A 12081-nucleotide genomic window follows, 5' to 3' on the forward strand; every position below is an offset into this window, starting at 1 on the left:
ATGCACTAACTGCTGTGCAAATGTTAATGGTGTTCTGAGGAACGCACCAAAGCGACTGAGAAAAACTGTAAATAAGTGTATTTAACCAAACCCATGCTAGTTTTTCAAGCTGACTTGGTTATATTGAGCTATTTTTCAGAACATGTATGATATGTAAAAACAAGCCAGTTATGTTAAAAGTTTAGTCTTTAATTCAGCAGTGTTGTGATTTCTATTTCAGTGTTACATCTCCACAAAGTGGCCTACGGGTGTGAGTGTGGGGACCAGTAACAAATGGGTCCGGGAATGGAATGAAAAGAAAAACAGACAGAGGTGTTCTATAAAAATATAGTTTTATTACGAACAATGTAGTTTTATTACAAATAACCTTAACTTAAAGAGCCGGCAACACCGTTTTACCAATAATGCCAATGAAACAAAGGAAGCAGTTGCAACAGCAAAAGGAAAAACTACCGAACAAATAAGGGAGGCACTTCCCACACTTCTTACTTAACTCCTCACCATGGGGAAACACTTCCAGGGACCACAAGCCCATCTACTTACTACTCAAAGGAGCCTTTCTAAAACCTAGTTTTTAATTTTAAAATAAAAAAAAAAACCATGAGGGGGGAAAAAACCCACCTCCCTTGCAGGTCATCCCCAGCTTATATAGCCTCAGAGAGGTGATTGCTGACTGGGTCCTTGGTAAACAAGGCTAATAAAAAGCAGCTGTGTCCCGGGGAGAGAGAAGTGAGAGAGAGACAGAGGGGTGGTGCAAGAGAGGAGGAGAAAGAACACCACACCCACACAAGGACAGTTTCAGGAGGCCCTGCTTGGGCTGTAACATTCAGTTTATTAATTTGATCTCCTATAGCAGGGGTGTCGCACTCCAGGCCTCGAGGGCCGGTGTCCTGCAGGGTTTAGATCTCACCCTGGGTCAACACACCTGAATCAAATGATTAGTTCATTACCAGGCTTCTGGAGAACTTCAAGACATGCTGAGGAGGTCATTTAGCCATTTGAATCAGCTGTGTTGGATCAAGGACGCATCTAAAACCTGCAGGACTCCGGCCCTCGAGGCCTGGAGTTCGACTCCTGTGTCCTATAGGCTTATTGGTGCAGCCCTCCACAATGGTCTTGTCATGATCTGGGTGAGTCTGAGTAATTTTCCACAGCATCGGCTCTCCTCCCCTGGGTGGAGCCCTCCTCGCTCCTCACCTGTTGGCAATTACTTCAGCAGTATTTATGACCAGTGCTCACATTGAACCTTCACCAGATTGTCTGCTTACCATAGTCAGTTCCCTGCCTCATATTTTTGTCTTGTGTTCCTCAGCGTGTTTCCACAGTGTGGAAGTCGAAGTAATCGGTACCCTGTACTCTGCAGGTGAAGATGCCTGTGCGCGTGTCAGGATGACCATTTGTGTTGACCACAGCTTTTTGGTAGGTTATTTTCTGATACACAAACACACACATACACAGAGGGAAACTATATACTTGTAATTCTTTTGACCAGTGGTTCTAAAACTTTTCACAATGAGTACCACCTCATAAAATAAAATATATGGCTCTTGAAGTACCACCCTTGTAAGTGACATTAAAGTACAGTAGTATAGGCCTATTTAACACCACATACAGTTTACACAAGTTTACACAGTTTATTTCTTATATGAATGTTATGTATTTTAACTCTCAAAAACAGGATGTGACAACTAATAATAACAATTTATGCGCAAAATGCTGGATAATGATGTGTTGATGCATGCTCAATCAACCAGGTAAGTAAATCCCCAAAGTTTGATGCCGTTCATCTGGTGTTTTCAGTGGGAGAAATGTTTTGTCACTCATCCAAGTGACTTCTTCAGTCTCAGCTGACTGCAGGTTTCCCCAATCTTATAAACAGTACATTGCATAATGACTGAAACTAGCACCACTGAAGGAACAATGGGCTGGGAGGTCAGTTCCTTGATTATTAATATTCAAAGTCTCATGACCATTGATCAACAACCACTGATCAAAGCTCATTGATCAAAGACTACTGATCAATGGCCATGAGTACCATTTACAGAGAGTTGGGGAATGGCTGCAATCACAGCATTGTAAGATGGCAAAAGGAGCAGATCTGACAGAGACTTACAATGCTTCTACATGACAATACTCTTAAAAAGGTGTTTGAATTCCTTGAGAAGGCTCATCTAGCACAGCATGAGAAGTCTAAGACCAGGTAACAAAGGAAGTTTGACTTCGTCGGAAACCAGCAAGCAAAATGGGGAGAACGTCATCAGTGGCCATGGAGAGAGGATGCCACACCGACAATGTGGACAAGTGGGTGAAGAATTTGTCTGACAGACAGCTAACCCAAGCAGAGAAAAACATCCTTGCCAAAGGGTTGAATTTTGCTGTGATGCCGAGACATATCCCGCTAGTGGAGCTGATCACAGCCACAGAAACAGCAATTCGAAACAACAATATTGCAGACGTGGAAGCAGAGAAACTACGGACGAAGGTTTCAGCCTGTCACAGCAATGCGAAGCCCCCAGCATCCAACATCAGCATGGAGGAGAGGAGACAATAACATTATCATCCTTCCAGCAGACAAGGGCAGGTACACAGTATTGCTAAACCAGAAAGACTATCATGAGAAAATTTTGTCACTCCTCAGCAGGGATGGGTACTGGTATCGATGGCACCGGTTCTGACATAAACGGTAGTAACCAGACCGAAAAGCAGCGCACATTTCGGTGCTTTCTTTCGGTGCTTTTTTCCCTGAGATGTAATAAACTTTGAATTCTAGCCAATCGTTTTACCTTTGCAAGCGTAGTAGGCGGGCAGAATTTGAATGAAAACAAAATTAGGAAGAAAACAACAGAAGTAGAATAAGGACCAACAGAATTAGTATGAGAAAAACAGAATTAGAATGAAAACAACAAAATTCAATGAAAACAACAGAATTTGAATGAAAACAACAGAATATGAATGACAACAACACAATTGGAAAACAAGTAGAATAAGGAACAGCAGAATTTGAATGAGAAGAACAGAATTTGAATGAAAATAAAACAGACTTTGAATGAAAACAACTAAATTTGAAAACAAACAGCAGAATTTAAATGAAAACAGTGGAATTTGAATGAAACAACAGAATATGAATGAAAACAACAGAATTTCAATTAAAACAACAGTATTTGAATGAAAACAACGGAAGTTGAAAGAAAACAGTGGAATTTGAAAGACAACGGAATGTTAATGAAAACAACAGAATTAGAATGACAACAACAAAATTGGAAAACAAGTAGAATAAGGAACAACAGAATTCTCAGTTTGCCCCATACCCAACTCTTGATTGCCAAGTGCCCAGTCAGACTGCATGCCCCTCCTCAGTGCTTCAAACTCTACCTCTGCACACTATAACTAGAATAGAGTTAGGCATTTAGTCCAGCAGTTCCTGCTAGAGTATGCATTTTGGGCAATTTGAATGCGTCAATCCACAGACAACTGGACCCTGCCACACAGAGGAAAGACCGTTTATGCCCCATTTTCTAATTTGGGGTTTGTTCACAATTTTCATTTGGGATGACCTATTAGGTGGCCAAAGTCCCTCTAATGTTGTGGGAGTGTTATAAACTTACAAACACTCCTGCTTCAAGCCTGACACCCTGGGGTTTGAAGGGTTAAGACCTAACCCTATGCCAAGCTCCTCTAAAACTCTTCAAAATGTTATTTCTTAGAAGCCACTGACATCAAGACAAGCTAAAAGATTACACACATTCTGACCAGCACCAAAGAAAGTGTTCCAGATACCAAAGATCCCTTTATTAATTCTTTCTCAAGAGATCTGACAATGCTTTTTTTTTTCCTTAGGCAACTGTAGTGATTCACGGCTGCAGGATGGCCAGCCATGTATTCTGCAGCTTTTACTTCTGTTATTTCTTTTCACAGCCAAAGTCTTTTTCTTTCAATTTAAACTTTTCATTTTTCTTAAAAGGTCTCAAGTGTAATCACTTTTGCCTTCCTTCCTCTTACTTTCCTGTTACGCTTAATGACATTTATTACAACTTTCTAATTACTGTGTTGTTGTTATTATTATTATTATTATTATTATTATTATTATTATTATTAACATTACACTCTAAACAGTAATTATTTTATTTAAGCTTTCGTTTACTCACTGAATTATATTTTTCTCAACTTTTCTCTATTGCTATGTCTTATTTCCCCTGTTCGTATCTTTATAGTTTGTTAAATTATTTTAAATTTACTTGATAACAAGTTTACTTGCCTTATCATTTTCCTCCCAGATGTTTATCTTCTAATATTTTATTCTTACATTTAGAGCTACTTTCTTCATGTTTCCCATTCTAAGAGCCACTGTGCTTTTACATTTTTTATTTATAGTTCTCAGTTTTACCCTTTTCAGGTGAGAGATGTTGGACATGAAGCTAACATCAGGGTAATGGATGGTGCGTTGTTGCTCATGTGAGTTATTTTAGGGCCTGCCAGATCCACCTCAGTGTTTGCCCACTGATAAATAAGGATGCTGAATAACTCTGTCTTTGTCCTGTCTGTTGTCCTGTCTGACCCTGCAGTGACTCAACACAACAGACACGTAGGATACCACACTGGACCTTTACAACCTGGTTCACAATACAACTGACGTGAGCATTATTTGGTTTAACCAGTTTTTTATTGCTGCTTTTGTTACACAGGTCACAGAGACCCAGAGAGCCTGTTTCTCATGCTTCCTGTGTATTTTCTAAGCATCTGGCTTCTGGTTTGCAACCAGTTGGTTGTTGAGTTGGTTCAAATATTTAAGAAAGCATGCTCACACAGATAATCCTGAGCTCTGAGATATTATCTTTAGTAAAGCACAATTGTTCTTGTGAATAAGTGTTAATTCCAATTCTTTTTGTAAGTTGCTGCAGAGTCATTTTGGTGTCCTCATGCTTTCTGTTTCACTTTTCACTTCACTCTTTCATAGAATTATGATCTTCAACTAAACTATACATCTATAACAATACACAAAATTCATGGTTCGGTTCGATAATTTGGTGTCACAGTTCGATATTTTTTTGATACAAAAAAATGTTCGTGCCTTTTTAATTTGTCATTTATTAAAATTATAAATAGCTCAAAAGTACAGTTTTTTTAATTTAATGTTGCTGAAACAACAAATTGATTGAGAAATCACTCATCTTTGAAAAATTACAGAGAAATGGCTCTTTCCAAAATAAAAGTTATACTCTACGCTTCTTCTGGGCTATATTCTCAGCAGCATATTAAACAGATCAGGTCCCCATAAGGAGAATCATGTGCTAACAGCTGTCTAAATGACTCGGGTAAAGTTTGTAGCATGCGTGCTTGTTGTTTTTATCTGCTTCCACTTGTCTTTGCACTAGGATGATGTCAGCGTAAATATGCAGCTGTTCTCCACAGAACCAGCCAAGGTGTACTCTCAGTGGCAGGGGAACAATATGGGAACCGCACCACCAAGGCTGGAGATGGAACAATACTGGAAGAGCATATGGGAGAAGGACGCAACCCATAACGGCAATGCTCAGTTCTCCCTGCTAGTGGATCTGAGGGCAGACCACAGCGACCTCCCTGAACAGGGTCCAGTAACCATCACAGTGGCAGACATCCAAGAAAGGGTCTCCAGTATGAAGAGTTGGACAGCACCAGGCCCCGACATGGTTCATGCCTACTGCCAAGAGTGAATGAGAAAATGATTCACTGATCCACACCACCAGGATATACAGCAATGATATCAGTATGCCAATCGGACTGGAGAAATGTAGTTGGATGATAATAAGGAGAGGGAAAGTAGTCAGAACTGAGGGGATTGAATTACCAGAAGGCAACATTGCAGACATAGAGGACAGCTACAAGTACCTGGGAATCCCACAGGCAAATGGGAACCATGAAGAGGCCACTAGAAAAGCTGCAACCACCAAGTACCTGCAGAAGGTCAGGCAAGTCCTGAGGAGTCAGCTGAACAGTAAGAACAAGATCCGGGCTATCAACACCTACGCCCTGCCCGTGATCAGGTACCCTGCTGGGATAATAAGCTGGCCAAAGGAGGAGATAAAAGCCACTGACATCAAGACAAGGAAGCTCCTGACCATGCATGGAGGGTTTCACCCCAAGTCCAGCACCCTGAGGTTGTATGCTAAGCAGAAGGAAGGAGGCCGGGGACTGGTGAGTGTCAGCACCACAGTCCAGGATGAGACAATAAACATCCACGAATACATCAGTAAGATACATGGAACCCAACCATACATGGAACGCCATAACCAAGTGGCTGGCATAGTATGCAGAAACATCTGTGCCGAATACAGCCTGGAAGTCCCGAGGTCAAAATGGGAGACGCCCCCAAGGGTGGTGGAGATTGACCAAGATAAGGTCCTGTGGGACTTCCAGATACAGATGGACAAAATGGTGATGGATAACCAACTGGACATAGTGATGGTAGAGAAACAAAAGAACACGGACGTAGTGATAGATGTAGTGGTTCCCAGTGGCAGCAACATCTGAAAGAAGGAACACGAGAAGCTCAAGAAATATCAAGGGCTCAAAGAAGAGCTCGAGAAAATGTGGAAGGTGAAGGTAACAGTGGTCCCAGTGGTAGTCTGAGCACTAGGTGCGGGGACTCCCAAACTAGGCGAGTGGTTCCAGCGGATCCCAGGAACAACATTGGAGATCTCTGTCCAGAAGAGCGCAGTCTTAGGAACAGCTAAGATACTGCGCAGGACCCTCAAGCTCCCAGGCCTCTGGTAGAGAACCTGAGCTTGAAGGATGGACCACCCACAGGGGCGAGCGGGAAATTTTTATATATACAGTGGGATGCAAAAGTTTAGACAACCTTGTTAATAGTCATTATTTTCCTGTATAAATCGTTGGTTGTTACAATAAAACATTTCAGTTAAATATATCATATAGGAGACACACACAGTGATATTTCTGAAGTGAAATGAAGTTTATTGGATTTACAGAAAGTGTGCAATAATGAGAAGTTGATAGGTCTCGGCCCTGTCAAGCTAAAAGAAACTGTTGAATCTTCAGGATCACCTTTTAAAAGATTTAAGTGTATTTTACCCTGTATGGATAAGAGAAAATCCAAAATAACTAGCGCACCCAATTCTTGTTTTATAGAGTGATTAAATATGTATGCTGTACAGTCATTCCACCCTGGAAAAAGAACAGTTAAAAAAATTAAAAGCCTTTGAATTTCATGAGATTAATGCGCATGATGACTGTGTACTTCTGACCTTAACTATATACAGCAGTCATCCCAAGGGATTTTATACTGTAAACTAAGGACCCCAGAATATTAGAGAGAGAGAATCCAAGTGATCAGGTAATTCTCTATGCGCACGCATATGGTAACTGTGGGGGGGAAAGGGCTCCTTTAAGAGGAAGGACCAGGACTGGTTCTGCTGGTTAACGGATCTTTGTTAACCAGCAAAATGTAGCATTTGTAGCAGAGCTCACAAGCTGCATACCTTCTCACAACAATATTTACAGTATATTTGTGAATTGCACCATTCTGTAATCCCGTTTTTCCTAAAATGCAAAACAGAGTCCTTTCTAATAGAGAAGCATGGCACTCAGAGAATCCTGAATTGAAATCTGTGGGGGATTTTTGCAACAGTAAAGATGTGGTACCTTCACAAGGTAAAAAGGCTTTTAACCCCCAAGCAACCAAGTTGTTCTAGCAATTAAAATATCAGACTCGAGTCATTTATGAGTCAATTATATAATATAGAGTATAATAGCACAATTTTAACATTAATATAGACATAAACTGGTGATTCTGTAGCACTTAAATCAGTAATATTCATTTTTTTAAACTGTATACTGAAAAATGTCAAAATAAGATTCCTAATTATGGAACCTTTACAAATAAATTACATTACAATAAAGCCTATATTGTTAAATGATGGTAAATAACTTTGCACAAGCTTCCATGACTTTGGTGTTACATTTCTCACACAGATGGGCCACTTCCTGCTTAATGTCACAAATCCACACATATGTATACACTGCTGGGATCTTTGGAAGTCCATTTAAAAACTCTATTGTGAAGCAAAGTCAGCAGACATTTTAAGCTCTTTTCATCAGATATGGTTTGATTGATTTGTGTGTGTGTGGGAGTGGGATGCCTAGAACTACAGGGGTCCAACATACTGTCCTATATACTTGTACTGTGTTTATAAATATACTGCTGTCAATATAACATTTATAGAGTTATGATCTGAAGTGGCTTAAACCAGAAATCCCAGGCATAGAAGAATGGTAAAACATCACCTTCTTCATGATACTCCAGGTGGTTAAAGTTTGAGGAAATATGGGCAAAATGGAGAGAATGCATCACTTTAAAATGTTACTCCTTACTTAAACCCAGAGTTATTATATTATCATATTAATATCATCCTTTTTTGTTTATTTAGTTATACACGTCTTGTCTGTTAAAATGAATCACCCAAAGTTCTGTTCTGGTACCTTTTGACCTTTTTTCTCCCTAAAATAACAGGAAAAAAATAAATATTGTGCTGCAAAAAATAAATAAATAAATACATTTAAAAACAAAATAAGGGTTTGACTAACTGACTCTAAATAAAGTAAATTTTGAAAGTAAGGGGCGGATGATGATAATGATAATGGCTTAACCCAGTGGGGCATAAAAGTCAAATGAGTGAAGCCACCATGAGTAGAGAAGGTTATTGCTCCACAGGATATAGCTGTGTGTGAGATATGGGATAAAAGGCATGCTACAGCCTGCTCCACCATATGAAGCCATTCCTCCATCTGCACCTGTGCAGACCCCAAAGAGCATGACAACGCCTGCGGAGTCTCACAAATATGGCTCCTACAACTCCTAGGTAAACACTATACAGTAAAGACCCTCTTTACTGTGATTTATATCAGCTTACCATCTGAACGTTCAGGGGAAGCTGGATCTAGAAAAGCAGGTGTTTTCATGGCTATTAAAATGAAGCGTTGCACTAAATTCTGCTGTGTATATCTGGGTGCTGAATGCTTAAAAAGAAATCCCAGAAATAATCAGCAGGACAGGATTTCATTTGTATGATTTTTTTTTAATGCCACCAGCTTTATGGATCCCACCTCAATTTTAGGCAGACCTGCCTGAATGACTCACTTGAACCAGCAATATACCTAAACACAACCATTAGAGCAACTTTGGGACCTATATATGTAATTATGCATAATAACTTTGACATAGAGTTCTAATGCCTAATTCACTCTGTGCTAGCCTGTAGTGAATGCTGCTAAGGCAGAGCTGATGAGGAAGCAGGAGGAGCTGGCAAAGAAACCCCAGGGCCTGGAGAGTATAGAGCGGAAGCTTGTGACACACAACCTCGTAGCAGGAGCAACGGGAGTTAAGTGTAGAAGTCAGAGAATTTGAAACCTTTAGATTTAAAAGACCCTTCTCCAACATTATTTTTTATTTCTTACTGTGTACGTGATTATTGCAATTTTTGAGCACCCACAGCTTCACAAGTAAAAGAAGCCAGCCACATTCATTTTTTTTTTAGAATCAGCTTTATTGATTAAGTATATGCACAGATACAAAGAATTGGGCTCCAGTTTTTTTCATTGCTTTGTGTACTCAACAGAGTTTATAAACAGATAATAACAACATGGATATAACACATTTCCAGACTTATATGTGCAACGGAGCAGAGTGCATGATGCTGGATTCATTATGAAATGAAGAAGGGTGGATAACTGGTTACTCTATATAAAGTACCTGGCGATAACACCAGCTAACCTAATCTGCTTCATAAAAGCACCTAAGGAGCACCTAAGGCAGCTGATAGTAGCTGAAGTTCCCTCTGCGCATTGAAAAAAGACTGACTGAGGGGTGACATTGTGCTGGTGTCAGGATTCAAAAAGGACATTGCAATGCTGGAGCTTACACTACTCTTCAGAAGAAAGAGTACTTCTTGTCACTGATTGCTCTTTTTTTTTGTCAAAGAAATGTTCTAATATCCCCAAAAGTTGATTTTGTTCCTCTGGACATAGGGTTTTCAGTGGGAGAAATATAGTCATCCATTGAAATTCTTAAATTTACTTATGGCTGTGTTTTCTTACCCGACATGTAACATAATAACTGAAACAGTATCAAAAATATTTCTCTATAGATTGGCTCTAACAGATGTGTTCATACATTGTAACACCTGTTAAACAAATAGGAAATGAACTGATGACATCCCAGTGACACCAAAGTGTTTTTTGACTTTATTCTTCCCCCTCCCCCCAAGACTTAAGACTTGCTAGTTGGAGACAGTAAACTGATTCGTGCATGCGTAACTTCTCCTACACTGTCTGGCACAAGAGCTTGAATATTTGTACAAAGACTCGCGCTTCACTGTTAGATCAAAGACTTGGGGACACTGACATGGGGCATCTGCAAAACAACCAATCCAGCTGGTTAAGCTTGCAGAAGTTCTCCTTGAGTCCTTCAAAGAGAAATTGTAGAATTTCTCCACACCTTGTCTCTTAGATTAGGCCAGGAAAAAAGTGTAAGAGGAGCCTTTAATATTTCCTTGATACTGACACTTGACACGGATTTTGAAAGTGAGAGAGAAACTAAATGTTGCTAAATAGAAGGGAAACAAAACAGAAACAAGTTCTAGTTTTGTTCTTTTACAGTTTTAAATGGATAAAGCAGAGATGTCAAACATAAGGCCTGGAGGCCAGAATTGGCCTTGCAAAAATTCCAATTTGGACCACTGAATGGCTTTGGAAAACATGATGGAAGGCATAAATATTGGACTTCTAACTGCATTTTGTGAAGTTTCACAGAGGGGATTTTAGAGGGGACTGTTTGCTTTAAGATGTAATTGCATCATTTCTTAAGAGCTGATGCAATTCAACTGACTGAGCTGTCACAGGGTGTATCCAGTAAAAACAGCCTGTAACTGCTTGTGTCATTAATAATTATAATTTCGATTTTTGCAGAATTATCAGATTTTGAGGACACCTGGACCTGTAAAACTGTAAAAGTGTTATTAAGATTACATTATGCAGTTTCTGTGTGAAAATGCAAAGAACAAGAGATTTAAAAACAGTGTGGAGCTTTTTTAATAACGGCCTGTCACACTCTGAAATCTTGACCAGGCAGCAGACGACAACAGTACCTGTGAAAAATGGCATCATATTGCATCAGCCAGAGTCAAAAGGGAGAAGGATTGTTTGGTTTTGATCCCTAAAGTCAGGCTGCAGTTCTTTTCCTTTTTATTCATAGTCTCTTTGTTGCTTATCTATGTCAAGTCTGCACAGGCACGCTGTTCTTCAACCTGACCTCTTCCCTGGCCCTGTTCTGCATCACCTCGTCCAGTGATGCTCGCTCTGGTCTGTGCCTCGCCGCCCTGTGGGTCGTACTTTTCACTCCCTGCTCCTTTATCTGCTGGTATCGACCTGTGTACAAAACCTTCAGGTGTGTTGTCAGTTGTTTTCCTTTTTGGTTTTTGCTCAGTACACTCACAAAAAATTGTCTGAGTTGTTAGTTACTGTGCAGACAGCTCAGTAATTATATTGTTCCCTCTTCTAGGAATGACAGCTCCTTCAACTTCTTTGCCTTCTTCTTCATTTTCTTTGCCCAAGTGGTTGTCTTTGTCATCATGACCATCGGCATCCCTGGTTGGGGGTTCAGGTAAGGTACCTAAAAAAACATCTCTTTGTTATCCCAGCTAAAAACTAGCTGGCGAGTGGTTGCTGGCAGTCAGTAGGTCAAACTGATAGAAAAGCAACTATTGCATTAAAACCCAAAAGTATATGGCTCAGTTAAAGTCTAAACAATACTAGAAATCCTGCTCATTTGGAAGTATTAAGACTTGGATCTTATTTTTAACTATAGAGAAAGGTAGTCCAATCATATTGGCTAATGAACTAATACAAAATTCTTTCTGAATCTTTTGAGCAATGTGATTCCTACATTTGTTGTTCTTGCCCATGCACTTTGTTCATTCTAGGTGCATTGCCGGTGCGATCATGATGATCAATGCCACTCTTTTTACTGCAGAAACCATCATGTCATGTTCAACTCAGGTTGAACATGACATAAATGTCACTTAGATAACT

The 12081-nt window shown here is 39.9% G+C and overlaps 1 long non-coding RNA gene across 1 annotated transcript; it reads left to right on the top strand.

Moving 5' to 3' along the window:
- Positions 1-979: 979 nt before the first annotated feature.
- Positions 980-5005, top strand: LOC102297846. The gene is made up of 4 exons (XR_316849.2): positions 980-1130; positions 1313-1419; positions 4394-4452; positions 4563-5005. It is a non-coding gene; the product is annotated as an uncharacterized LOC102297846 (long non-coding RNA).
- The last annotated feature ends 7076 nt before the right edge of the window (positions 5006-12081 follow it).

This window comes from Haplochromis burtoni, unplaced genomic scaffold (assembly GCF_018398535.1).
Source record: "Haplochromis burtoni strain Fernald_Lab_line unplaced genomic scaffold, NCSU_Asbu1 Contig_183, whole genome shotgun sequence".
Classification (NCBI taxonomy): Eukaryota; Metazoa; Chordata; class Actinopteri; order Cichliformes; family Cichlidae; genus Haplochromis; species Haplochromis burtoni.